This window comes from Amblyraja radiata, chromosome 19 (assembly GCF_010909765.2).
Source record: "Amblyraja radiata isolate CabotCenter1 chromosome 19, sAmbRad1.1.pri, whole genome shotgun sequence".
Lineage (NCBI taxonomy): Eukaryota > Metazoa > Chordata > Chondrichthyes > Rajiformes > Rajidae > Amblyraja > Amblyraja radiata.
The window spans coordinates 47,404,873-47,431,459 of record NC_045974.1 but is presented as its reverse complement, the minus strand read 5'-3'; the positions used below and the strand labels follow the sequence as shown (position 1 = coordinate 47,431,459).

At 44.0% G+C, this 26,587-nt stretch overlaps 2 long non-coding RNA genes across 2 annotated transcripts; both read left to right on the top strand.

Moving 5' to 3' along the window:
* Nucleotide 1: 1 nt before the first annotated feature.
* LOC116984194 lies at nucleotides 2-26,587 on the top strand. The gene is made up of 3 exons (XR_004414912.1): nucleotides 2-151; nucleotides 15,950-16,042; nucleotides 26,427-26,587. It is a non-coding gene; the product is annotated as an uncharacterized LOC116984194 (long non-coding RNA).
* On the top strand, nucleotides 19,649-26,420 carry LOC116984198. Its single transcript, XR_004414917.1, has 3 exons — nucleotides 19,649-19,658; nucleotides 21,066-21,069; nucleotides 26,315-26,420. It is a non-coding gene; the product is annotated as an uncharacterized LOC116984198 (long non-coding RNA).

The window sequence follows — 26,587 nt, the reverse complement described above, 5'->3', positions numbered from 1 at the left end:
GAAGCCGCCGAAGAGAAAAGGGAACAATGTCAGTCCCGAGAGAGAGGAATAGGAGACGTGGTTCACGGCCGTGGAACTGACCCAAGTGGGGAAATCCATCATGACCGAGCTTCACCTAACAAGGAATCATCGAGTCTCATCCAAGGGGCAGGTGAGTGAAATTGGAGTGGATTGGATGCTGCAGAATGGTGAAGACTGTAGGGACGGGGAAGAGAAAAAACCAAAGGGGTTAGAGCGAGGGGAAACAGGAGAGAGGAATAGTGGTGGAGGAGTGTTATACTGACGAGGTTCGTGACCAATAGTATTCCGCAAGTATCAGTTCTGGAACCTCCGCAATTTCTAAACATGTCCATGATTTGGACAAAAACGTTGGTGGACGAGTTTTTTTTTTTTTTTTTTTTTGAAAATATTTTTTATTGGAGATAGGTACATAACCTATTACATCATTACAGTCTTACATTTTTAAATTGATAATATTGTCAATTATTATTACATTGTCTCCAATACCTTTTGCCTTTTTTTTTTTTTTTTAAACTAGATAGAACTAAAGAGATAGGTGAAGTAAAGAAAGAAAAGAAAGAGAAGAAAAAAAAAAAAAAAAAAAAAAAGGAAAAAGTTAGTTAAAGAAGAATGGAAAAATTTATTAAAATAAAAAACTTCTTTCGAGATATATTCGTACATTTCAAAGTATAGCATTTCATCCATTCTTTAGCCCGCGTGCTAGTCAGGTTCCTGTGCTGAACTATTCTGACCCTTTAAGTAATCAATAAAAGGAGACCATGTTCCAACGAATAATTCCTGTTTGTCCAACAGGGAAAATCTGATTCTTTCCACGTTTAAGGTCTCCGTCATTTCTATAATCCACATTTTGATTGTGGGGGCCGTAGGGCCTTTCCAAAATTTTAGAATTATTTTTTTCCTGTTATTAAACTATAATCAATAAAGTTTCTTTGTGTTGTTCTAAATGTTTGATTTAATTCTAATATTCCGAGTATTATTAATTTTGGATCTGGGTCCAATTGTGTGTTGGTTACTTTAGATATTATACTGAAAATATTTACCCAGAATTTTTTAATTTTTATACAGTTTGCAAACATATGAGATAATGTAGCTTCTAAATGTTGACATTTATCACATATAGGTGAGATATGTTGAACATTTTTATGTAGTTTTGTTTTTGAATAATGTAACCTATGTATTACTTTAAATTGTATTAGAGAATGTCTGGCGTTTAGTGAACACTGATGTATGTGTTGCAAACTTTCTTCCCAAGTATCTTTCGTTATTACTTGATTTAATTCTTTTTCCCATGTTTGTCTGTGTAAGTCCGTCGAAGGAATGTCACTGTCTAATAAGATATTATATATATAAGATATTAATTTTTCTGTATTAGGATGTTTGTTCCAACATTCATCAAGAATTTCTGAATTTCTAATTCGAAAATTTTGAGAGTTCGATTTTACATAATCTCTAAGTTGAAGATATCTGAAATAATCATTTCCTCGAAGTCCATAAGTCTGTTGCAACTCCTGAAATGTCAGAAAAGTGCCTTCCTTGTAAAGTTGTCCCATATTTTTAATTCCATAATTCTTCCATTGTGTAAAACCCCCGTCCAACCATGAAGGCTTAAACAAAGGATTATTCACAATTGGAAGAAAAAGTGATAAATTATCTAATTTTAATGTCCTTTTTAATTGTTTCCAAATTCGTATAGCACTAAATATTATAGGGTTTTCCCTATAAATTTTTTTGTTTAATTTAGACGTAGCAAATAATATCGAACCGATATCAAAAGGTAAACAATCTTCCTTTTCCATTTTTAACCAGTCTGGTTGATGATCTATTTCTTCCAACCAGAAATTCATATTTTTGATATTAACTGCCCAGAAATAAAACAAAAAATTAGGTAAAACCAAGCCTCCATTTATTTTTGATTTACACAAGTGTCTTTTGTTTATCCTATGATTCTTATAATCCCAGATAAAATCATTAACAATAGAGTCCAATTTTTTTTTAAAGTTTTTTGCCAGATATATCGGAATTGTCTGAAAAAGGTATAATATTTGCGGTAAAAAAATCATTTTTATGGCATTAATTTTGCCAACCATTGAGATAGGAAGTGTTTTCCAGTATTGAATATTCTTATGTAGTTTGTTCAGTAATGGGGGGAAATTTGCTTTAAATAATGATGTATATATCTTAGTTACATAAATACCTAGATATTTAAATTTTTCATTTACTATTTTAAATGGAAATTGTTGTATTATCTGTTTGTTATGTTCCCTTATTGGCATAATTTCACTTTTATTCCAATTTATTCTGTATCCTGAAAGTGAACCAAATTGGGTTATTAGCTTTAATAAGTTTGGAATACTAATTTCTGGTTTTGTAATGTAAATTAATACATCATCTGCGTATAGATAAATTTTATTCACTGTGTCCTTTGTGTTATACCCATGTATTTCCGGATGCCCCCTAACTCTTTCTGCCAGTGGCTCAATAGCAAGCGCAAATAATAATGGAGATAACGGGCATCCTTGTCTACAACCTCTAGATAGGCTAAATTTAGATGACAACCTTTGGTTTGTAAATATTCTAGCCGTGGGATTTGTATATAACAGTTTTATCCATGTACAGAATTTCTCCCCTAGCTGCATCTTTTCCATCACCGAAAATAAATAAGACCATTCGACCTGATCAAATGCTTTTTCAGCGTCAAGTGAGATTATTGCTAGATCTTCATTAATAATTCTCTTGGAATATATAATATTGAATAATCTTCTTAAATTATAATATGAGTACCGTTTCTGAATAAAGCCTGTTTGGTCAGGGTGTATTAATTTATTCATCACTGTACTTAATCTATGCGCTAGTATTTTAGTTAATATTTTCTGATCTGTATTTAAAAGTGCAATTGCTCTGTATGATCCCGGGTCTTCCGGATCTTTATCAGCTTTAGGAATAAGTGTTATTATAGATTCATTTAAAGTGTCTGGAAGTTTCTGTTGAGTATAGATATACTCATACAGTCTTTGTAAACGTGGGCAAAGCAAATCATAAATTTTTTTGTAAAATTCGGAGCCTAAACCATCTGGTCCTACTGCTTTACCATTTTTTAAAGAGCCAATAGACTCCTCAATATCCTTTATCGTAATCTCCCTTTCTAATAATTCTCTATCGTTTGAATCTAAACCTTTTAAATTACATTTTATTAAAAAATCTGCTATTCCTTCTGATTGTGCTACGGTTTTAGTTGAATAAAGGTTATGATAGTATTGGAGAAATCTATCATTTATGTCCTTGGGCATTTTTAATAATTCTCCTGTCTCTGTTCTAATTTTATGAATTATTTTTTCCCCTTCCATTTTTCGTAACTGGCGTGCTAATAGTTTTTGTGGTTTGTCTCCAAATTCAAAATGTAATTGTTTGGTTTTTTGATAAAGTTTTATTACTTGTTCTGAATACATTTTATTTAATTTATATTTCAATACCGCAATTTTATTATGTTTTAACGTAGATGGCATTCTCGCATTTTCTATATCTAGTTGCTTGATTTCACTTTCCAATGTTTGTTGCTTAATCCTGTTCTCTTTATTATAAAATGCTTGAGCAGAAATTAATGTACCTCGAACATAAGCTTTGAACGTTTCCCACATAAGAGAAGTAGGTGTGTCAGGGTTGTCATTTACCTCAAAAAATATTTGAATCTGTTTAATAATATATTCCTGGCATGATCTTTCGTTCAAAATTTGTGGGTTAAATCTCCAATATGCTTGTTTCTCGGACATTCCATTTAATTTAATCATGAATGTTACAGGTGCATGATCTGAGATTATAATGTTATGGTATTTTGAATTATAAATAAATGGGATAAACGTAGAGTCAACTAAAAAATAATCTATTCTTGAGTATGTTTTGTGTACTGGTGAGTAAAATGAATATTCCCGTCCAGTTGGGTTTTCTATTCTCCAGACATCCTTAATATTAGTGGTATTAATAAATGAATTTAAAAATACACTTGATTGAGATTTTACTTTTTTTTGCCTTGATGATCTATCTAAGTATGAATCTAATGTACAATTGAAGTCTCCTCCAATTATTAATTTATATTGTGTAAATTCAGGAATTTTATTAAATGTTTTATTAAAAAACGTGGGGTTATCAAAATTAGGCCCATAAACATTTAGAAGAATCACTTTTTCTCCATTTAACTCTCCAACTAATATAATATATCTACCATCAATATCCACTATTGTTGAAGAGTTCGTAAAAGGTATTCCTTTACGAATTAATATTGCAACTCCTCTGGACTTGTGGGAAAAGGAGGAATGATATGATTCAGCGATCCACTTAGCTTTAAGTCTATGTTGAGATTCCTTTTTAAGGTGTGTTTCTTGAAGAAATATTATATCTGTTTTGATTAAATTTAGATGTGCCAAAACTTTACCTCTCTTAATTGGTTAATTGATTCCCTTGACATTCCAACTACAAAATGTTATTCCCTGACCCCCTCTTGTCATGTTAACATCTTGCATATTGTTTCCAAGGTGGTCTATAACCGAGCAGAAGGTACAACACATAGAACCTGACCCTGCTCCCGAACCTCAAATAGATGAATTTAAAATCATATACGTCGCTCTTCCGAACACATCTCCTTGTATTAGTCTTATTTTTCCATTCAAACATTAAGTTATAAAAATATTTAAAGTGAAGAAAGTGACAGAGTTGGTTAGTGTAGGGTGAAAGAAAAAGAACTACATCTACAATTAGTGTAGTTAGTGATAGCCACACTAACGTGGCTAGAATTCTAAAGACTTCCGTAGCCTTTGTAAAAAAAAAAAATTCCCAGCTCCGTGCCCGAAGAAAAAAAAGATTATTTCTAACATTCAAATAACTTCTTTGGGAGTAACAAACTTATTTACATACCCATACATACACACACACAATATATATATATATATATATATATATATATATATATACCCATATGTATACATACATAAGCACGTAACCCTGCAGAAAAGTTCAAGGACAGCAAAAATTCACAACGTTATTATTCTCTACATATCATATTAATTTTTTCGCTAAATCTATAAATTTAATTTTAAATTGAAAAATAAAGAGAAAAACCGTCAAACTTTATTATGACGTAGGCTAATTTACCTCTTGCATATCTTCCTATATAATATAAGTATATAATTCATTTCTACGTTAATCAAAGACTATTAATTATTAATCATTGTTATCAATCATATACAGTATTAACTTTTTATGAGAAATGTTAATGTTAATAATTTTAGTGGTAATATGGATATTTAATAAGTATTAGTTGTTACATATATAGTTAGATATGAATATACAGATAATAATAATGATTAGTAAACAAAAAAAAAAAAAAAAAAAAAAAAAAAAAAACAAAGATCACGGTTTTATCCAATGTCCTCCGTCGATTTCGGTTTCCGAATGTCCTTAAAGCTCTTGAAAGAACTTTAAAGGTCCTTTTAGATCTGGCGGTCCTGTTAGTCCTTGACTCCTAAGGAGTAATGTAAATTCTTCAGTCTATGGTCATGTTACCGACTTCTTTGGCATATTCCAGTGCTTTTTCGTGGTCTGTAAAAAAGTGCTCCTTGGACTTGTAGGAGACTCTTAATCTTGCGGGATAAAGCAAGCTGTATCTCAAATCAGGTACATTCTTCAATATTCTTTTTGTCTCAGTGAACAGCGCTCTTTTCTTGAAGACTTCTGCCGGATAATCTCGGTAAATACTGAATCTCACACCTTCAAAGAGGAGCTGTCCGCCTCGAACAATTTTCTTCATTATATCGTCAAATTCATGATCCAGTTGCACTTTTACGATAATTTGTCTTGGATGGGCATCATCTTGTATACGACGTCGCTGCGCTCTATGAGCTCGACCAAGTGAAGGTTTGTGATCTAATTTTAAGGCTTTTTGTAATAGGTCTGCCACAAAATCCCGAGTGCCCATTTCCCTCTCGCTTCCTTCTTTCACCCCTACAATTCTTAGATTCTTACGTCTTTGACGCCCCTCCAAATCGGTACATTTATCACTTAATTTGATCACCATATCGGAGAGGCGTTGGTTTTCAGTAAGGAGTCGACTTACAGTTTCCGCACTTGTCGTCGCCCATTTCTCAAGTTCGGTTATCGCTGTTCTATGTTGATCAAGTTCGTGATGAATGGGGTCCACCTCCGTTTTAACCTTCGTTTCCACCGAAACGAGCCTGGCTTCCAGCATTTCCATCTGATCCTTGACCTCTTCCTCCCTCGTCCTCTTCCAGATTTCCAGCATTTGTTGAACGGTAGAAAGCATTTCTGCTTTAAAATCTACCTTAAAAGCGTCAAGTACCTCTTTAAAATTCTCTCCAAAGGTTTTCATTTCGGCAGCGAGAAAGGTTTTAAGATCCTCCATTTCAGACTTTTTCTGTTTCATTTTCTTCGGAGGGTCTTCCTGGGCCGTCGTTGTAATTGAGGCCGAGGCCTCTGTAGGGCCCTCCTCTTCCATCTGCGGTTTCCCTTTACCGGCTTTTTTTTGTGTCCCACGGGGGGGGGGGTACGTTGTAGCGACATACCATAAAGTCGCGCGCCTGATGACGTCACGCAGGCAGCCGTTCAGATCGCGATCGCTGCAGGTGAAAACCGATTTTCTCCCGTTTTTAGATTCTTCGGCACGGAGCTAGTTGGCGCTGGACTCAAGCCTCCATAGCGCCACCGGAAGTCTTGGTGGACGAGTTAGTAAGTTTAAAAACAATAGAACTATTTGCAGAGTTGTGGATCATGAGGAAAGCTGTCAAATGATCCACTAGAATACACATCTGTTGGAAATATGGTCTGTGTTAAGGCAGACAAAGACTGGATTGTTTTATCTGAGTAATGAAGGCTGAGTGGCGGCCCATTAGAAGTATAGAATATAAGGGGCATAGATATTGTCAGTCTTGTTCCCAGGGTGGGGATGTCTCTGACTGGAGACAGGAATGTTTAAAGCGTACAGGCTGGACTAGTTTTTTACACAGACTTTGGTCGGTTCCTGGAAGGTCCTGCATGAGGAGGCGGTGGAAACGCTGTTTAGTCTGACACAGTCAGGGAACAGAGGATCCAGTCCATGAGCAGGTAGATGAGATTAGATCAAATTGGCATGATATTGTTGGTGCAGATATGGGGCATCGATGGGTCAGTTCCTGTGCTGCACTGTTCAATGTTCTATGTATCATCTCCAGGTTTGGCTTCATTAATCCAAATCATAGTCATAGACTCGTACAGCAATGAAACAGGCTCTTCGGCCCAAGATGCCCCATCTGTACTGGTCCCACCTGCCTGCATCTGGTCCAAACCCTTGTAAACCTTCCTGATCCGTGCACCTATGCAAATATATTTTACATATTGTGGTAGCTCCTGCCTCAACTACCTCCTCTGGTAGCTTGTTCCATATGTCCAACACGCTCTGTGTGAAAATGGTCTCCCCGCAGATTCCTAAGTCTTTCTCCTCTAACCTTAAATCTATGTTCTCTGGTTCTTCATTCCCCTACTCTCGGTCTAAAACACTATTCACTCCCATCACAAACATATCCACCTCAATAAGATCATCCCTCGTCCCCCTGCGCTCCTAAGGATAAAGTGCTTGCATGCTCAACCTCTCCATGTAATTCAGGCCCTCAAGTCCTGGCCCTTTCCAGTTTGGTAACATATTTCTTATAACAGGGTGTCCAGAACTGAACACAATTCACTAAATGTGACCTGGCCAAAGTCTTGTACATCTGTTACATAATGTCCCGACTTCTACACTCAATATTCTGATTGACCATTCACTGAGGTCCTGTCTTGCTTTGTCTTCCCAGAATGCAATACCTTGTGCTTATCGTTATTAAACTCCATTCAACATTCCTCAGCCCAACAGATGAAGACCCCTTTGCCTTGTGTTCTCATCCACATATTTGATATCAACCACAAACAACAATGGGGCCAACAATAATCCCTGGGGAGGACCACTAGTCACAGGCCTACAGTCTGTAAAACAAACGTCCACCCTCACCCTCCCCTTCCTTTCATGGTCAATTCTCTATCCAGTCAGTTAGCTCTCCCTGGATCACTTGTGATAAAACCTTCCAAAGCAGCCTATCATGTGGAACATTACCAAATACCCTGAAGACCATGTAAGTAAAGTCCCTTATAGATCTTTTAAGTTACTTCAGATAATTAAATCAGATTTGTGAGACATGATATCTGACGTACAAAACTATGTTAACTATCCGTTTATCAGCCCTTATCCATACCAACAGATATATCGTTCCCTTCAATATTTTCCTGTAATTTGCCCCGCACAGACGTTCTGTTCACTAGTCTATACTTCCCATGGTTTACCTTGCAGCCCATCTTAAATGCAGCCACATACAGCATAGCTTCCCCCCACCCCTCCCCCCATGTCATCCGGAACCTTACCCATACTTAATGATTATTCGTTTTTTCTAAGCCAAGGCACCTACAATTTCTATTCTACCTTCTCACACTGACCTCGGATATAACTGATCAGACCTGGGAGGTGTATCCACCTTCATACGCCTTGAGATATTCAGCACCTCCTCAACACTTCCATTAATTGTCCCACGTTCCCTGGTTTACTCATATTTTTAAACATTAAACACAGACATAAAATACTCAATAGGAGTATTGTACATTTCCTATGGCTCCACACAGAGATGACCGCTTTGGATTCTAAAGGGCCCAATTTCCCCTTATGTAAATATTAGATCTTTGAATTTCCCCTAATGTTATCTGCCAGGGCGATCTCCTGACCCCTTTATACCCGCCGGATTGCTTCATTTAATATGTTCCTCAGTTCCCGAATATACAGACTTACTTGAAGGATCCATTAGTCATGTAATCTCGTCTACTGCTGTAACATTCTTCCTAATCAATAAAGCATCACATGTCCTCTTTCACGCTCACCTCACTCGCTCCTGTAGCACCTATATCCTGGAACATTAAGCTGCCAGACCTGCCCCTCTCAGCCAGATTTCTGTAATGGCTACAACATCCCAGTTGCACACACCTATCCACACCCTCAGCTCATCCACCTTACCTCTCAGTCCTCTCGCATTAAAATAATTGCAATTCAATGAAGCAGCCCTTCCTTGCTCGTTGTCAAGATCACAATCCATACTAACCTCCAGCTTCTCATCTGCTTTTGTCATGCATTGGATCCCACTCTTCAACCAATCTAGTTTAGGTACAACCACATAGCAGCAGCAAACCTCCCGGATATTGGGATTCCCATCCGCTTCAGGTGCAACTCATCCCTCTTGTGCAAGTCACGTCTGCCCCATCAGTGATCACAGTGGTACCAAAGTCTAGATCCCTTCCCCCTGCATCAGCTCCTTAGTCACTCATTCACGTGGCATTTTGTCCTGTTCCTACACTCACTAGGACGTAGCATAGGAAATACTACGGAGATCACTACCCTGTTTATTGTTTACCTTTGACCTAATATCCTATGTCATTTGTGCCAACATGCACAACAACCTCTAGCGTCTCAATCTCCCCCTTGAGAATGTCAAGTCGCCGCTCCGAGTCGTCATGGGCCGCCATCATGGAGCAGGATGCCAAATAGCTGCTCTGAGACAGCAGCACACCATCCAGAATTCCCGACTGCTTCCACAGAATCACCTTTCCATACTGGCCTCCAGCTTCTCATCTGCCTCAGTCATGCATTGGATCCCAGCCTTCAACCAATCTAGTTTTGATCCACCCACATAGCAGTAGCAAACCTGCCGGTCAGGATGTATAAGTAGGAACTGCAGATGCCCGTTTGAACCGAAGATAGACACACAAAGCTGGAGTAACTCAGCGGGTCAGGCAGCATCTCTGGAGGGAAGGAATGGGTGATGTTTTGGGTCTAGACCCTTCTTCAGATTGGTTAGGGATAAGGGAAACGAGAGATATAGACGGTGATGTGCAGAGTGGGCTGTAAGCTGCCCAAGCGACATATGAGATGCTGTTCCTCCAATTTGCGTTTAGCCTCACTCTGACAATGGAGGAGGCCGAGGACAGAAAGGTCTGTGTGGGAATGGGAAGGAGAATTAAAGTGGCAAGCAACCGGGATATCAGGTTGGTTCAAACGGGATGAGCGAAGTTTGTTCCGCGAAACGATCGCCCAGTCTACATTTGGTCTCGCCGATGTATAATGCCCCTGTCCCACTTCGGAAACCTGAACGGAAACCTCTGGAGACTTTGCGCCGCACCCAAGGTTTCCGTGCGGTTCCTGGAGGTTGCAGGTGGTTGCCGGTGGTTGCAGGTAGTGGAAGCTGGTAGGGAGACTGATAAAAACCTCCAGGAACCGCACGGAAACCTTGGGTGGGGCGCAAAGTCTCCAGAGGTTTCCGTTCAGGTTTCCTAAGTCGGACAAGGGCATAAGAGTACACATCTTGATCAACGGATACAGTAGATGAGGTTGGAAGACGTGCAAGTGAACCTCTGCCTAACCTGTAAGGTCTGTCGGGGTCCCTGGACCAGGCCGAGGGAGGAGGTATGGCGACAGTTGTTGCAGCTTCTGCGGTTGCAGGGGATGGTACCTGGGGAGGGGGTGGTTTAGACAATAGGTGCAGGAATAGGCCATTTGGCCCTTCGAGCTAGCACCGCCATTCAATGTGATCATGGCTGATCATCCCCAATCAGTACCCCGTTCCTGCCTTCTCCCCATATCCCCTGATTCCGCTATCTTTAAGAACCCTATCTAGCTCTCTCTGGAAAGCATCCAGAGAACCAGCCTCCACCGCCCTCTGAGGCAGAGAATTCCACAGATTCACAACTCTCTGTGAGAAAAAGTGTTTCCTCGTCTCCGTTCTAAATGGCCTTCTCCTTATTCTGAAATTGTGGCCCCTGGTTCTGGTTTGGGTGGGAAAGGATGAGTTAGCCAGGGATGTGTGGAGGGAACGGCCTCTGCGGAAGGCGGAAAGGGGTGCGGATGGGAAAATGTGGCTAGTGGTGGGGATCCAGTTGGAGGTGCCGGAAATTTTTGAAGATTATGTGTGCAATTTTGGTCGCCCAATTATAGGAAGGATGTCAACAAAATAGAGAGAGTACAGAGGAGATTTACTAGAATGTTGCCTGGGTTTCAGCAACTAAGTTACAGAGAAAGGTTGAATAAGTTAGGTCTTTATTCTCTGGAGCGCAGAAGGTTAAGGGGGGGACATGATAGAGGTCTTTAAAATGATGAGAGGGATAGACAGAGTTGATGTGGATCAGCTTTTCCCTTCGAGAATAGGGAAGATTCAAACAAGAGGACATGACTTCAGAATTAAGGGACAGAAGTTTAGGGGTAACATGAGGGGGAACTTCTTTACTCAGAGATGGTAGCGGTGTGGAATGAGCTTCCAGTGGAAGTGGTGGAGGCAGGTTCGTTGGTATCATTTAAAAATAAATTGGATAGGCATATGGATGAGAAGGGAATGGAGGGTTATGGTATGAGTGCAGGCAGGTGGGACTAAGGGAAAAAGTTGTTCGGCACGGACTTGTAGGGCCGAGACGGCCTGTTTCCGTGCTGTAATTGTTATATGGTTATATGTGTTGCAGGCGACGGCTGCTGTGGTGGAAGGTAAGGCCAAGGGGGTGTTCTGTCTGTTATGACTAGGCGGAGGGAGTGCAAGGGCAGAGCTGCGAGGTACAGAGGAGACAGGAGTGAGGGCCTCATCTATGATGGGAGAGGAGAACCCCCATTCCCATATAGCATGAAGACATCTCGGATGTTCTAGTATGGAAACCCTCATCTTGGGCGTACATGTGGCGTAGACGGAGGAATTGAAGTAGGGGATAGAGTATTTGCAGGAAGCAGAGTGGGAATAAATGTAGTCGCGATAGTTGTGGGAGTCGGTGGGTTTGTAAAAGACATCAGTCAATTGTCTGTTTCTTGTGATGAAGACTGTGGGAACTTCCTCTCGGAATATTGACATTCGCCTTGGGTTCATCGCTCTTGTACAGTCACGTCTGCCCTAGAAGAAATCCTAGTGGTACAAAAGTATGAATTCCTGCACCCCCCATCAGCTCCTTTGCAATGCATTCACCTGCCCTTGTTTCCCTGTTCCCACGCTCACTAGTACGGAGCACAAGGAGTACGCCCACAAGATCACTGCCGTTTTATTTTTACATTTTTCATTAAGTCCAATGTAATTTGTGTCAACATGCACGGCGTCTTCTGGCTCATTCTCCCCCTTGAGAATATCAAGTAGCCGCTCCGAGTCATCGTGGACCCTGGCACCAGAAAGCAACGCACAATCCTGCAGTCTCGATTGTTGCCACATAATCTCCTGTCCACCACCCTCCCCTCTCCCCAACAGATGTGTATCCTACCACTATGGCTTTGCCAGGCACGTAGCCTCATCCTGCCTAATACTACTGCTGTTCCCTGACGGGTCATCCCCTAACAGTCTCCAAAACTGCTACCTGCTTTGAAAGGGAATGGCCACAAAGAATGGTCACCTACACCTTTTACTGACTAGAGGTCCTGGTGGTTCACCCACATCCTTTCGTCCTGGTCTTTGAGCATGACCATCTTGCTGTTAGTTTTGTCCAAAAGAGCTCTCAGATGATCCCTAGGTCATCCATCTGCATCTCCAGTTCCCAAATACTGCCTGCAAGGAGCTGCTCCTGGACACATGTCCCACAGGTTTAGTCACCAGGGACACCAACAGTTGCTCTGACATCCCACGTGTTGCCGGAGGAACGTCGCATCATTCCACCTGCCTGTTATAACCATATAACCATATAACAATTACAGCACGGAAACAGGCCATCTCGACCCTTCTAGTCCGTGCCAAACACGTATTCTCCCCAAGTCCCATATACCTGCGCTCAGACCATAACCCTCCATTCCTTTCCCGTCCATATAACTATCCAATTTATTTTTAAATGATAAAAACGAACCTGCCTCCACCACCTTCCCTGGAAGCTCATTCCACACAGCCACCACTCTCTGAGTAAAGAAGTTCCCCCTCATGTTACCCCTAAACCTCTGTCCCTTAATTCTCAAGTCATGTCCCCTTGTTTGAATCTTCCCTACTCTCAGTGGGAAAAGCTTATCCACGTCAACTCTGTCTATCCCTCTCATCATTTTAAAGACCTCTATCAAGTCCCCCCTTAACCTTCTGCGCTCCAAAGGATAAAGCCCTAATTTGTTCAACCTTTCTCTGTAACTTAGTTGCTGAAACCCAGGCAACATTCTAGTAAATCTCCTCTGTACTCTCTCTATTTTGTTGACATCCTTCCTATAATTAGGCGACCAAAATTGTGCCCCATACTCCAGAATTGGCCTCACCAATGCCTTGTACAATTTTAACATTACATCCCAACTTCTATACTCAATGCTCTGATTTATAAAGGCCAGCACACCAAAAGCTTTCTTTACCACCCTATCTACATGACATTCCACTTTCAGGGAACTGTGCACAGTTATTCCCAGATCCCTCTGTACACCTGCATTCTTCAATTCCCTACCATTTACCATGTATGTCCTATTTTGATTTGTCCTGCCAAGATGTAGCACCTCACACTTATCAGCATTAAACTCCATCTGCCATCTTTCAGCCCACTCTTCCAACTGGCATAAATCTCTCTGACTGCTAGCTTTCCCAATTTGAGTCCCTCCCCCCAACCATACTAGTTTAAAGTCTCCCCAGTAGCCTTTGCAAATCTCCCCGCCAGGATATTGGTCCCCCTCGAGTTCAAGTGCAACCCGTCCTTTCTGTACAGGTCACACCTTCCCCAAAAGAGGTCCCAATGATCCAGAAACTTGAATCCATACCCACTGCACCAGTCCCTCATCCACTCATTTATCCTCCATCTCGCTCCATTCCTACTCTCACTGTCGCGTGGTACAGGCAGTAATCCTGAGATTGTTACCTTTGCAGTCCTTCTCCTTAACTCTCTACCTAACTCCCTAAATTCTTCTTTCAGGACCTCTTCTCTTTTTTTACCTATGTCGTTGGTACCTATATGTACCACAACCTCAGGCTCCTCTCCCTCCCATTTCAGGATTTCTTGGACACGTTCAGACACATCCCTGACCCTGGCACCAGGGAGGCAAACTACCATCCGGGTCTCCTGTCTGCGTCCACCGAATCGCCTATCCGACCCCCTGACTATAGAGTCCCCTATTACAATTGCCCTCCTCTTCTTTTCCTTACCCTTCTGAGCAACAAGACCGGTCTTTATGCCAGAGGCCCGGCCGCTGTCGCTGCCCCCAGGTAGGCTGTCTCCCCCACCTTTACTCAAACATGAGTACTTATTTTCAAGGTGTACAGCCACCGGGGTACTCACCAGTCCCTGCCTCTGCCCGTTGCCCTTCCTAACTGTGACCCAGTTTTCTGTCTCCCGTGGTCTTGGAGTGACCACCTCCCTGTAACTCCTATCTATGACCTCCTCGCACTCCCTGAGCAGACAGAGGTCATCAAGTTGCTGTTCCAGGTTCCTAACACGGTCCCTTAGGAGCCCCATCTCGACGCACCTGGCGCAGATGTGGACATCTGGAGGGCACTCAGACTCCATGACCTCCCACATCTGACATCCAGAACAGTAAACTGCCCTGGCCCTCATTCTCCCCCTTAACCGAATACAATAAAGCCTTACCCGGGATACAAGCCAATCAGCTGCTTCCTCTAGTCCGTTTGACCAATCAGAGGCTTCCACCAGACTCCTTCTCTGGAAGTGAGATCTGCGAATGGAACGTTGCAGATTTTGGTCGCTCCTCCCTCTGTCACGGCTCCCGGGCCTCTGTTGAGACAAGCCACGCGATGGGTTTTTAACTCACCACACGGAGGTCGCTCCTCCCTCTGTCACGGCTCCCGGGCCTCTGTTGAGACAAGCCACGCGATGGGTTTTTAACTCACCACACGGAGGTCGCTCCTCCCTCTGTCACGGCTCCCGGGCCTCTGTTGAGACAAGCCCCGCGATGGGTTTTTAACTCACCACACGGAGGTCGCTCCTCCCTCTGTCACGGCTCCCGGGCCTCTGTTGAGACAAGCCCCGCGATGGGTTTTTAACTCACCACACGGAGGTCGCTCCTCCCTCTGTCACGGCTCCCGGGCCTCTGTTGAGACAAGCCCCGCGATGGGTTTTTAACTCACCACACGGAGCGACCTCCGTGTGGTGAGTTAAAAACCCATCGCGGGGCTTGTCTCAACAGAGGCCCGGGAGCCGTGACAGAGGGAGGAGCGACCTGTGTTGACGGCACTGAAATCAGAACCAACAAGCTCAACAATCTCACGCATGTTCAACAGACTGTACCTTTATCTTCTTAGACTCCTTGCCGAAAACTCGCACTTGCCCTCTACGCAGCACTTTATCTCAACACAGCCACTCTACCAATACAACTACTCCCAACAGGCTGCATCTTTCCATTTCATTAGTTGCTCAATCAGCCTATTTCGACGATCCAAACAATCCACGTGCCATATTTTCAAGTGCCCTGCTAAACTGTGAAGTCCTTTTATCCGCGTCATTAATATAGGCTGTAAAGCCGGGAGACCCAGCACTGGCCTTTGCAGCATCGGTCTAGTTATTGACCCATTTATCCAAGTGAATGAGCTGCCAGGCAAGTGGCCAGTGTTATCCTGGATGGTGTAGGAGCTGTCACATCTCTTGATGTGTCCCTTGTGGTCCATGGGGAAAGATTTGAATGTGAAGAAGCGAGTCGCTCAGTGCAAGGTTTCAATACTGTTATACCACCAGGCCACAGGATGGAAATGGCTGATTCAGTTTAGTTTCTGGTTCAATATTGACATTCCATGCCCCCCCCCCCCCCCCCCCCCCCCCAAGACCTACCCGTTCCCACCACCAACACCGGGAGATCATAGTGGTGGATAGTGGTTCACGGTTCACTGGGTAATCTTTTCCTTCTCGACTTAATCATTGTCTAATCCCACTATTATTATTCGGGTTACTGCAGAGCAGCAGAATATGGTAACACCTATCCACACCACGGCTGAAGTTGGAAACAGGACTGTGGCTCCAGTGACCTCAACAACAAAGGCAGACACAGGTGTGTTGCAGAATTCTTCACAATATAAATGTTGTCTTGATATCTGGTTTGCATCTAATACATGGTCCACAGGTCAGAAGGATAGGGGATTAAGGAAGGGACTGAGAAAGAGAGGATGTTAACATCTGCAGGCAGTAGTTGAAAGGACAGAGGGAGTGATCGTGGAGGTGATGAATCATCCTCATTGAAGATTCAGATGTGCATTAAAGCGGTAACTGAGGAATGAAGAGAGAAGATTATAAGGGTACATAAAACGTGGCGACTCTTATGTGTTTGGACTCTGTGTAGTCCGCACTGTTAGATGTATTATGGTGCAAGGTGTGCCTCAGAGACATAGAGGCATGCGGCATGGAACAAGACTCTTCGGTCCACCTTGGACACGTCAACCAACATGGGGGATGGGAGCATGAGCAGAGAGACAGAGGGGTGTAAAATGAGGGTAGAAGCAATAGGTAGCAAGGTGAAAAGTAAAAGTGGCAGACAGACAAATCCAGGGCAAAAATCAAAAAGGGCCACTTTTCAACATAATAGTAAGATTAAACGAGAACTTATCAGTTTGAAGTTTGATCTTTATTTTATGAGGAGTTACGATGCGGGATTACGTGAAGACCCCGCCAGCACGCGTGCGCGACTTTCTTCAAAGCAGCGGTGTGGAATCACAGTAATAGTAATTGAAATAAACATAGTAAGATAAGAAGAACTAATATACCAGTTGACCTTCATAATAGAGGGCGGGAGCGGAGGCACGTAATCCCTCATCGTAACTCCTCATAAAATAAAGATCAAACTTCAAACTGGTAAATTCTCATTTAATCTTACTATTTTACTTCGGAGTCACGTGAGTGACTACGTGAAGATTTTAAAGATCACTGATTTCAAGCCGTGGAACAGTCCATGCTTCACTCACTGCCGGTCATTCAAAGGAGGAAGTATGTTATCGTATTCAGACATGTATCCAATTCAAACAATAACAATTTATTTTAACAAAATAATGCTCCCTAGGGCTAAATATATTACAGAATTCAAACTTGATTCTGCAACACTGCAGTTTTGGTTATGGGCTTATTATAAAGAATTCGAAGGTCTTTATCTAGACCAGCCTGCTGTTGCCAGGATATGGTCCATAGGCACATCCTTGTCTCCTGCTGCCGGTGTTGCTGTTTCCCTTGTGGATGGAGATGTCAGTATCCACCCCAGCAGCTCCCAAACCTGTCTGAGCCATCTAGAGATGGTTTGAGCTGATACCCGGCCATTAGGCTGTTTATGGCTGATCATAGTGCCAATTTACTTCCTCTTAAAGTTTTAGTAGTCTTAAGGTATAGTAGAAGGTGTATCATTACACACAGTCGGGTGTCAGGTGGGTATGCCTGGAATTCCAGTTTACCCCCCAGGGACAGAGACATTGCTGGTGCCTCTAGCAATGTTACTACAACACTGGCGTCCCAGATCTGGGAGTACCTCGCTGTAGGAGGGTTAGTATTGTAAATAATCCTCATAAGTTTGGCAACTAGAGGGTGAGATCCCATGGAAAGTTGTCGTGGCGCCCGCCACCAGCAAGTTGACAGGGCACTGCTGCCCAATTATAGCGCTGCCGCTCAGACCTTCATGTACATGAAGGCTGGATTGGAATTCCCAGGACGTTGGTGGTTGTAGCTGTATTATACGCTACACCAGTCCTTGTTGATTCTTGATAGGTCGCCGTGATCATGTTAATGGTCCTGTCCGCCAGCCCGGATCTTAGCATGGTGGTCTATGGTTCAGAGACTATGTCCGAGACCACAGGGATCCATCGCTGTGTAGGCCAATCATGTACTTTCAAGACACCTGATGTTGAGACCATATGTATTTTGCATAGGATCCGACTGATGAGGCAGGAGGGGAAAACATTGTAAACAATTTTCCCCAATTCAGTGAGAAACGTCCATTGCTGCTGCCCCAAGTGTGGTTCCCAAGCGACATATGTTGGTAACTGGTGATTGGGTCTAGATGCAAATAGATCGATATCTGGTGTCCCTATCTTTTAGTAATATCAGCAAACTTTTTTTGTGGTCCAACAGCCATTCAGTGTTGTCATTGAATTTTCATGACCTGGTGTCTGCCACTGTATTGAGCTTACCTGGTAGGTAAGTTGCTGATAACCAAATATGTATGTTAACACACAATTGCCAGATTGTATTGGCCAGATTGACACATTATATCGATTTTATTCCACCCATATGATTTATATATGCCACCACTGTGGTATTATCAATTTGTAGGTGGACATGCAGATGGTGTATTGTGAGCAATATGCTTTTTGCCCATGAAACGCATCCAACATCTCTAAATAATTTATACCCAGTGTTTTTAGTAATTATGATTCCTAATGTTTCATCTACCACCAGTTCTGGATATAGTGTTAGTAGCTCCCCAGCCATGACGCTGACCTCCATTTGTAATGTGAATGATGATTACTAATAATGATGGGCTGGAACTATGCCAAGTATTCCCTTTCATCATTATAACTCCAAATTGCTTTGGCTGGTAACTGCATAGGTCGATCAAAGTTACCTGCAAGGTGTTTTTGCTCTTGCACTTTTGCCCTTTTTGAGCTTTAATGATGCAAGGCCCAAACTGAGTGGCTGGAAATACTGCTACTAGTTTCCCAAATACTCTTGTCTCCTGTCGAATAGAAGGTTTATTTTATAATAATTAATTTTGTTGTAGGCTTCCACCAAGTCTGCTGCTTTACTCTTTGGCAATGTTACAGACATATGGATAATGTTAATTGTAAATCCATAGTTGTGGATGCCGTCAACTTAGATTTATCTGGATGGAGATGACCCCAGAGTTTCAACCCAATGTTTGATAGCTAATACTGCTGATTTAGCTAGTTCCAGGGTTTTCCCCCACAATTGATATATCATCAAGATATGCCATGAAATATATTTTGTTTCCTGAGTATTGCTAAGGCCAGTTTTAATATCTTGGTGAACAGTCTTGGGGCTGAAGTTTAGCCCATTAGGCAACACTATACTCTGCCATAGTTGCCCTATCCAGTAAAATTTTAGGTATCGACAATGATCCCTCCATGTCTCCCAAAACAAGTGTAACATTCCCACTGTTAGTACAGGTCGTACACCTTTGTCTTCTGGAAGGAACCAGATCCACCTACCTCCCTGGTTGCCGGTGGTACGTCCCTTTCTTCAACTTCTGCCTCTTCTGCGGAAGAGGTGTTGGAGTGCGGGGTTGGCACGTTTTCCATGAGGGTTGCTCTGGGCCTTGGCCTAAAAAGGACCTTCGTGGTTGCTGCGCGGCCCTCATGCTTTCACCAGCGTCCTGGTGTTGATGCCTGCTGGTGGATGCATAGGGGTGCTGCCGTCTGAGGTGTGTGGTCTGCCCGTTGCTGATGACGCTGTTATGAGCCTGACCACTTTAAACTCTTTGTTGAGCTTTTTTACTTGTTTAGACAAGTTAGACAGGCCCACTGTACCCCCAGATCGCATTGGTTGCTGCAGGCACTTTTAACGAAGTAAAGTTCACAGTAGGCATATACTTCTCTGTAATTTTGTTACCTGTTCCTGCAGAGGATGGAAGTACAGGTAGTCGATGCTGGCCGCCAGCTTGGTCTGCAATGGTACTACTGCTTTCGTTGATCCGTAATTTTGGTGACCACTCCCAGTAGCTCCTTAGGATTCTGCACCCCCTGCACACTGCCGTTTTCTTCAGCCACGTCCCCTTCTTCAGGACCGGCCCATCCCTGGTCCGCAATGCTGTCGAGGGAGATGCATTGTTTTACAGCCCCCGATAAGGTGCTGTTGTGGGAGTGCGAAGACTCCCATAGTGAGCTTGCTCCATCTCCTGGAGCAAGTCACGGCGGACCTCCGCTGCACTCGGGCAGCGCGTCCTCTCGGCCGGACGCAGATGAGTATGATCGGCCGGGCTGCATCCTGCTGGGCTTTACCTCCAGCCTGCTGCGCTGATTTGAGCTGTACGACTCATGGCGCTGGATTCAGCTTAGCAGAGTTGGAGTTGGTAAGTGAACCTTAGTAACCACTCCAAACGGTCACTTCCACTGCCCTTGGGCAGCCCTTCCTCCTGACCGGACTCCCTGAGTCAATCGGCCGGACCGATTCCTGTTCTGCTTGCCTCCAGCCCGCTGTGTTGTTTCCGGGTATACAGCTTGCGGTGCTGGGCTCAGCCTGCGCCGGTCGTACCTGGCTGTCAGCTGTCGGAACCTTCCTAGTTCCTCACAGCCTGCGGTCCTGGAGCCGCTGGTCACTCATGGCTATCGGCTGTCGGAACCTTCCTGGTTCCCCACAGCCTGTGGTCCTGGAGCCGCTGGTCTCCCATGGCTGTCGGCTGTCGGAACCTTCCTAGTTCCCCGCAGCCTGCGGTCCTGGAGCCACTGGTCGTCCATGGTTGTTGGCTGCCGGGATCTACCTGGTTCCCCACAGCCTGCGGTCCAGGTGCCCGTTTTTTCTTCCCCTTGTCCAACGTGCTGCAACATAAAGCACAGCAAGGGGAAGAAATAAAACTTTAGAATAAATTTCTTCTTACCTTCTAGGTCCGTCTTTCAATTTTGCCGCAGGAGCGCTCCACCCCCGCCCGTCGCTGTTGCACTGCGTGAGACGCTATGTCGCGCACGCGTGCTGGCGGGGTCTTCACGTAGTCACTCACGTGACACCGAAGTAAAATTGCATTAGGGGTAAGAGTGTTGTAAAAATTAGCCTGAAGGCTTTGTGTCTCAATGCAAGGAGTATTCATAATAAGGTGGATGAGTTGAATGTGCAGATAGTTATTAATGAATATGATATAGTTGGGATCACGGAGACATGGCGCCAAGGTGACCAAGGCTGGGAGCTGAACATCCAGGGATATTCAATTTTCAGGAGGGATAGACAGAAAGGAAAAGGAGGTGGGGTAGCGTTGCCGGTTAGAGAGGAGATTAACGCAATAGAAAGGAAGGACATTACCTTGGAGGATGTGGAATCGATATGGGTAGAGTTGCGAAACACTAAGGGGCAGAAAACGCTAGTGGGAGTTGTGTACAGGCCACCTAACAGTAGTAGTGGAGTTGGGGATGGCATCAAACAGGAAATTAGAAATGCGTGCAACAAAGGTAAAACAGTTATAATGGGTGACTTCAATCTACATATAGATTGGGTAAATCAAATTGGCAGGGGTGCTGAGGAAGAGGATTTCTTGGAATGTATGCGGGATAGTTTTCTAAACCAGCATGTAGAGGAACCAACAAGAGAGCAGGCTATTCTAGACTGGGTATTGAGTAATGAGGAAGGGTTAGTTAGCAGTCGTGTTGTGCGTGGCCCCTTGGGCAAGAGTGACCATAATATTGTTGAGTTCTTCATTAGGATGGAGAGTGACATAGTTAATTCAGAAACAAGGGTTCTGAACTTAAAGAAAGGTATGAGACGTGAATTGGCCAGGATAGACTGGCAATTGATTCTTAAAGGGTTGACGGTGGATACGCAATGGAAGGCATTTAAAGACTGCATGGATGAACTACAACAATTGTTCATCCCATTTTGGCAAAAGAATAAATCAGGGAAGGTAGTGCATCCGTGGATAACAAGGGAAATCAGGGATAGTATCAAAACAAAAGATGAAGCGTACAAATTAGCCAGAAAAAGAAGCCTACCAGAGGACAGCGAGAAATTCAGAGTCCAGCAGAGGAGGACAAAGGGCTTAATTAGGAAAGAGAAAATAGATTATGAAAGAAAATTGTCAGGGAACATAAAAACTAACTGCAAAAGCGTTTATAGATATGTGAAGAGAAAAAGACAAATATAGGCCCCTTACAGTCAGAAACAGGTGAATTGATCACGGGGAACAAGGACATGGCAGACCAATTGAATAACTACTTTGGTTCTGTCTTCACTAAGGAAGACATAAATAATCTGCCGGAAATAGCAGGGGACCGGGGGTCAAATGAGATGGAGGAACTGAGTGAAATCCAGGTTAGTTGGGAAGGAGGTGTTAGGTGAATTGAATGGATTAAAGGTCGATAAATCCCCAGGGCCAGATAGGCTGCATCCCAGAGTACTTAAGGAAGTAGCCCCAGAAATAGTGGATGCATTAGTGATAATTTTTCAAAACCCTTTAGATTCTGGAGTAGTTCCTGAGGATTGGAGGGTAGCTAATGTAACCCCACTTTTTAAAAAGGGAGGGAGAGAGAAAACAGGGAATTACAAACCAGTTAGTCTAACATCGGTAGTGGGGAAAATACTAGTCAGTTGATAAAGATGGGATAGCAGCACATTTGGTAAGTGGTGAAATCATTGGACAAAGTCAGCATGGATTTATGAAAGGTAAATCATGTCTGACGAATCTTATAGAATTTTTCGAGGATGTAACTTGTAGAGTGGATAAGGGAGAACCAGTGGATGTGTTATATCTGGACTTTCAGAAGGCTTTCGACAAGGTCCCACATAAGAGATTAGTATGCAAACTTAAGGCACATGGTATTGGGGGTTCAGTATTGAGGTGGATAGAGAACTGGCTGGCAGACAGGAAGCAAAGAGTAGGAGTAAACGGGTCCTTTTCAGAATGGCAGGCAGTGACGAGTGGGGTACCGCAAGGCTCAGCGCTAGGACCCCAGCTATTTACAATATATATTAATGATTTGGACAAGGGAATTAAATGCAACATCTCCAAGTTTGCGGATGACACAAAGCTGGGAGGCAGTGTTAGCTGTGAGGAGGATGCTAGGAGGCTGCAAGGTGACTTGGATAGGTTGGGTGAGTGGGCAAATGCATGGCAGAAGCAGTATAATGTGGCTAAATGTTATGCACTTTGGTGGCAAGAACAGGAAATAGACTATTATCTGAATGGTGGCCGATTAGGAAAGGGGGGATGCAACGAGACGAGGGAGTCATGATACACCAGTCATTGAAAGTAGGCATGCAGGTGCAGCAGGCAGTGCAGAAAGCGAATGGTATGTTAGCATTCATAGCAAAAGGATTTCAGTGTAGGAGCAGGGAGGTTGTACTGCACTTGTACAGGGCCTTGGTGAGACCACACCTGGAGTATTGCATACAGTTTTGGTCTCCTATTCTGAGGAAAGACATTCTTGCCATAGAGAGAGTACAGAGAGGGTTCATCAGACTGATTCCTGGAATGGCAGGACTTTCATATGAAGAAAGACTGGATAGACTCGGCTTGTACTCGCTAGAATTTAGAAGATTGAGGGGGGATCTTATAGAAACTTACAAAATTCTTAAGGGGCTGGACAGGTCTAGATGCAGGAAGATTGTTCCCGATGTTGGGTAATCCAGAACGAGGGGTCACAATTTAAGGATAAGGGGGAAGTCCTTTTGGACCGAGATGAGAATTTTTTTTTCACACAGAGTGGTGAATCTGTGGAATTCTCTGCCACAGAAAGTAGTTGAGGCTAGTTCATTGGCTATATTTAAGAGGGAGTTAGATGTGGCCCTTGTGGCTAAAGGGATCAGGGGGTATGGAGAGAAGCCAGGTACAGGATACTGATTTGTATGATCAGCCATGATCATGTTGAATGGCGTTGTAGGCTCGAAGAGCCAAATGGCCTACTCCTGCACCTACCATATAACAATTACAGCATGGAACCAGGCCATCTCGATCCTTCCAGTCCGTGCCGAACACGTATTCTCCCCTAGTCCCATATACCTGCGCTCAGACCATAACTCTCCATTCCTTTCACGTCCATATAACTATCCAATTTATTTTTAAATGATAAAAACGAACCTGCCTCCACCACCTTCACTGGAAGCTCATTCCCCACAGCCAACACTCTCTGAGTAAAGAAGTTCCCCCTCATGTTACCCCTAAACCTCTGTCCCTTAATTCTCAAGTCATGTCCCCTTGTTTGAATCTTCCCTACTCTCAGTGGGAAAAGCTTATCCACGTCAACTCTGTCTATCCCTCTCATCATTTTAAAGACCTATTTTCTATGTTTCTAGCTACTATAGTTCCACAAGTTGCGTAAGGCCCATGTCACTCGAAACGTATCCTATCCATGTACCGATTTTACCAGAAAATCCCCGACCCCACCTGAAACCTATGTCATTTGTTTCTTGATTTTCCTCGTCTGCGTGAAAGATGGTGTGCATTTATCTACTATATATAATCTATAATATATTGGACTCCAAAGCCACCTGAGAGTCCATAAACACAACAGAAAGTAGACCATCATCTTCGACCTTGAGGGATAGCCCCAATGATAATATATAGTGTAACTTTTCCTATCCTGATCCTCGTGTAGAGGAGGATGGTCACTGAAATTGTGTACACATGACAAAGTATTGAAGCCAGGGAGCATGAGGCCACAGATAGTGGAGCGATGGTGATGGGTAGGACACACTTGGTTGAAGGAGAGCAATTGCAAGGCGTGTCCATTATCCATGAGTAAACTGGGTGGTTCATGCATGTGGAAGATAATCCTGGGGAGATTAGCTGGCATCAACTACAGTGTTGCCTCAGGTGATAAGTGCATCTGCACCTCTTCATCAGTGCATTTGTCTACTGTGCTTTGTTCTCTGTCTGAACACCAGCTATGCAGATTATCACACTCCCCCTGTGCCCATCCTCCCTGGGTCACACACTGTCCCATCCCCCTGGTGCCCATGCTCCCTGGGTCACACTGTCCCATCCCCCTGGGACACACACTGTCACAACCCCCTGGGACACACACTGTCCCATCCCCCTGGGACCAATGCTCCCTGGGTCAGACACTGTCCCATCCCCCTGGGACACACACTGTCACAACCCCCTGGGTCACACACTGTCCCAGCCCCCTGGAACCCATGCTCCCTGGGTCAGACACTGTCCCATCCCCCTGGGACCAATGCTCCCTGGGTCACACTGTCCCATCCCCCTGGGACACACACTGTCCCATCCCCCTGGGACACACACTGTCACCACCCCCTGGGACACACACTGTCCCATCCCCCTGGGACCAATGCTCCCTGGGTCACACTGTCCCATCCCCCTGGGAAACACTGTCCCATCCCCCTGGGACCCATGCTCCCTGGGACACACTGTCCCATCCCCCTGTGACCCATGCTCCCTGGGGCACACTGTCCCATCCCCCTGGGACCCATGCTCCCTGGGTCACACTGTCCCATCCCCCTGGGACCCATGCTCCCTGGGTCACACTGTCCCATCCCCCTGGGACCCATGCTCCCTGGGACACATACTGTCACATGCTCCATGGGACCCATGCTCCCTGGGACACATACTGTCACATGCTCCCTGGGACCCATGCTCCCTGGGTCACACACTGTCCCATCCCCCTGGGACCCATGCTCCCTGGGACCCATGCTCCCTGGGACACACACTGTCACATGCTCCCTGGGACACACACTGTCCCATCCCCCTGGGACCCATGCTCCCTGGGTCACACACTGTCCCATCCTCCCCTGCTCTCACTCGGCTTCCACGATCCTTCAGACTGATTGTAGGGGGCAGCCGTAGGCTGGCAGAGAGGAACGGCAACACAAAGCCTGGCAAATGAGATGGATATAATTGAGTTTTTTGATAGGTAGGTGGTTCGCCAAAGGATAAAGATGGAAAATTAAGATGTTAGGCAGAAGGATTGAGTGTTGGAAATTGCGTAAATAATGAAAGGAATATAGGAGGAAGGAAATGGGTGGGGGGGCAGTAAGCGGTGCAAGACACTGGAGAGAGTGGGAGGAAATAAGGCGGGTGTGCGGTTTGGATTGTCAATTAAAATTGGAGAATTCATTGTTCATACAATTGGAATGTAGGCTACCCAAGCGGAATTTAAGGCGCTGTTCTTCCAGTAAGCATGTGTCTAAGGACAGACAGGTTGCAATGTCAATGGGAATAGAATTACAATGGTTCGCAATTGGCGAGTCAATGCATAGACTCGGCGACTGGGATTTTCGGTGACTGTATTGCTGAACATTCCTGGACCTACTGGATTTTCAGGTTGCTAACCATTTTTATTCCTTGTGCAGAATTCACCCTTCCCCTCTCTTTCCACATACATTAATTAGTCTTGCGTCACAATTTGCAACTTTTCACTCCTTGTTTCACATCCACTTTTTCATCTCTGGTCTTTGTCCAATTATCAGCCTATCAAAAACTCCCCTCACCTGTATCCACCTTACTTACCAGGCTTTGACCTTTCCCTCCTCTTGTCCACATTTCTCCCCACTCACCTCCACCGCAATCAGCCTGAAGAAAGGTCCAAACGTCACCTATCCATGTTCTCCAGAGATGATGGTTGACCCACTGAGCTCCTCCAGCACATTGTCTTATTCCGATATTCAGTTTTGATCATTGCAATTAGGGGGCAGGAACAGTCAGGATGAGGATTGCTGTTGTAGCAGGAGCCAAGGGGACTGGTTTAGATGGTGTTTAGTTTCTCTCTTTGAATACACAGATCTAACGTCTACATTCTCTGAGCTCCTGACACAGTGGAGCGAGTACCAATTGTTCCAGCTGACAAAATTCTATCGGGAGAGACTGAAACAGGCGATTGAAGAAAGGGTTGAGAGTCTCGGCTTCATGATGAGATGGCACGGATATTTCAGTGAACAAGAA